The 3,295-nt window shown below is 40.1% G+C and overlaps 1 pseudogene; it reads right to left on the bottom strand.

The window, feature by feature from the left end:
• Positions 1-2,082: 2,082 nt before the first annotated feature.
• On the bottom strand, positions 2,083-2,142 carry LOC126438183 (U6 spliceosomal RNA; annotated as a pseudogene).
• Positions 2,143-3,295: the final 1,153 nt, after the last annotated feature.

Genomic DNA, 3,295 nt, shown 5'->3' with positions numbered 1-3,295 from the left:
AACTCGTGTTAAGTATGTGAAAGAGCCCACTTCCTTTAATATGATCAGAAGCTCTAATGATATCACCTGCTTCAACATATTTAGCTCTTTTTTTACTTCAAGTAATTGATGTCCTGTAGTAGCCTTACGTCTGTTAATGAGCGAACGAATTCAAGCTTGCTAGATCTCTGCAGATGGCAGTCTCGTCGATGATGATAGCCGTACACCGAAGTATATGTTTGATTTCAATGTTTTTATTGTTACATTTCTCTATGGTTAAACGTAGAAAATTTTAATGAGTGTTGCTCTCCTGTTCCACAGTAAATGTAGATATTTTATTAATTTCGCGATAGTAGTTGTCCAAAAAGCTAAAATCTTCCACAACCCTCGTCAAGTGCAGTGAGCGCTATTTCAGTGGTAACCTCACCACCGAGCTACATGAACACAACAACACATCAAAAAAAGAATGCGTTCTGTGCCCTAATTCACCCGCCGCAGCTTCTACGATTTTAAACTGCAGTCAATTCCACATCGCACTCCGCTCAAAAAGGATATATCTCGAAGTTAACTGCTGCAGTCTGTGAAAGTGATGCGCAGGACTTCAAATGAAAAGTTGCTTCTTTCTTTTGATCTGACTCATTCCTGAATGTTCCCAGTCTGAATTTCCTGCAATTACACTAATTGCTGTCATTGTCATTAGTATTCAATTTACTGTGGAATAAATTTGTATGGCTATTTTAAGTTAAGCGATACGTTCCGAAACTTTCAGTACATCGTCGAAATCCATGGAAACCGAGGAAATTGCCGACGACTTAATTATTCTTCTTCATCGTTAATATGCAGAAATTTTCTTCTGTGGAGGCTGACGTGCAACTCAACTGATCATTCACGTATTGTGCTGCTAGCGAGTTTCCACCATGCCTCCAATTGCTGTGCTAGAAAATGTCCGCACCTGAACTGGAGAAGCAGCGAAAGAGAAACATCGAAGATCTCTTCCTGTTTAACTTTGTAAACTAGAAAAGTCCCATTTTGCGAGTTTTGGTCTGTGTAATGGATACTCGGAAACTTTCCAGCCAAACTTTTCCAATAATTACTTATGCAGTTCGTGAAATGTGGATGGATGTTCCCAAACAGCAGACATTTTCCTGATAACAACATTCTCACACTTGTTTCAAATAGCCAACCAGATAATATGCCATATTTCAAAGACATGAGTGCATGTATTAATATCTCTTCTCACCAATTTATCTTTGATTTATTTTTTGGTATGTTTTTCATTTATGACGACGCAGTTGCGCACAATGCTCCGTTTGAATAAGTTACGTCAAGAGATTTTAACCAGGCTGTGATCGCTATCCCTGCAAGGCGCCTACGTTCGTCTGCCATGCGAAATTGTGAATCTGAAAAAAATAGAAACTCGACATCTTGTAGTAAGTAAATTTCTGTACCTGCGCTATTAAAAAATGAAAACATATGACTTATAAGTGTTGTTATTCAAAAGAGTTAATTAAGGTTAATCAACCTTAAAACATGTAAGAGGTTTCAGCTCCACTTTCCAGAGGCAGGCAGCATCACTTCCCGAAAGCAAGAAGTAACAACTAAGTTTTTTAGACTTTAATGTCAATGGACAGCTTTGGCGATAAGCGGCAGTTATGACATGTGTCCAAGCACCAGTCTTCAGATATACTGTCTGGAAACATAGGGAGAATGTAATTATTGAAGTGACTCATATGTTTTATTGTCGTAGCAACAACAAGAAAATTTCTTTTTCTTGTAATCAAAAATAGAATTCTAAAATTGAGAATGAGAAGAATCTGTGGAAAGACAGAGAGATATCGAACTTGATGAAGATGAGGTCCCATACTCCGAGGAGCGTAGGGGACGATGCGGGAGACCCGCAACGCAGTATTAGGCAAGGCCCTAGCGAAGGTGGTTTGCCATTGCCTTCCTCCGACCGTAATGAGGATGATCGATGATGATGAAGACGACACAACAACACCCAGTCATCTCGAGGCAGGGAAAAATCCCTGACCCCGCCGGGAATCGAACCCCGGACCCCATGCGCTGGAAGCGAGAACGCTACGGCAAGACCACGAGCTGCGGAAAAATGTGGAACGCTTCACGATTTTGCGTGTCATCCTTGCGCAGGGGCCATGCTAACTTACCAGATCAAAAATGAGACGAAAATTGGACCAAATAGCGTTAGCGAAAAAGCACGCAAGCTGACAACTTTAATTTGAAGTGGTTTCTGTATCCGTAAATTTGCTGAGTATTTAATGTTTAACATTTTAGATTGTTTCAATCTCGAGTAGTAGCTCTTTCGTAATGACCATTAAATTAAATATAGTGTAGAGCATTGTTGTATATGGAAGCAAAGGTTCAAAAGTTGCTTTTAGTGAATGCAACTGTGTAATTTTTTGTTGTTTTTTCGGGAGCAAATATTTATATACGTTCAGTGTTAACAGCTTCACTGTATACCAACAACAATTTTTTTGTACAAGAAGTTGACTTTGTCACTATGATAAATGAGCTACGCGTCAAAATTTCTGAACTTTCTATGAATGTAGGACTGATCAGCGTTATAACTCAGGACATCAATCAAATTAATCCAGTCTCTGAGGAAGTTGGTCAAGCAATTTTGGAAGAAATAGGAAGTAAATTAAAAAAAAAAAATGGTTCAAATGGCTCTGAGCACTATGGGACTCAACTGCTGAGGTCACTAGTCCCCTAGAACTTAGAACTAGTTAAACCTAACTAACCTAAGGACATCACAAACACCCATGCCCGAGGCAGGATTCGAACCTGCGACCGTAGCGGTCTCGCGGTTCCAGACTGCAGCGCCTTTAACCGCACGGCCACTTCGGCCGGCGGGAAGTAAATTAGACAGACTCTATACGGAGGTCAGCAATAAGTTTAAAAAATGGAGCACCATTAAAAATCAGCAGTTACATAAAATCGCTGGTGAGAAGTTCACCTACGTGGATAGAAATCTAAGGACAGAAATGGGATAAGCCAATAGAACAAATTTTTAAACACTGTTGTGAACGAGAGGCATGTAGATGAAATATTGCCGACAGAGATCGAAGACATCGAAACTAATTCTGACCCTGAAGAAAAAGAAGAAGACTTCAGAAAAGAGTGGGAGGCGGCGGTGCAATCTACAAGCATGTAGGAAATGGATGTTAAGTGCAGAAACGCCAGCATTTCACCTGTCACTTCATTCTCACTCTGTGAAATTCCTTTGGTTCCTGTCTTCGGCAACTGTTGTTAAGGATACAATGCAATGTTTATTTTGTTTATCGTTGCCATTGCTCTG

The sequence above is a fragment of the Schistocerca serialis genome, unplaced genomic scaffold (assembly GCF_023864345.2).
Source record: "Schistocerca serialis cubense isolate TAMUIC-IGC-003099 unplaced genomic scaffold, iqSchSeri2.2 HiC_scaffold_1261, whole genome shotgun sequence".
Taxonomy (NCBI): Eukaryota; Metazoa; Arthropoda; class Insecta; order Orthoptera; family Acrididae; genus Schistocerca; species Schistocerca serialis.
This window is presented reverse-complemented; position numbering and strand designations above follow the sequence as displayed.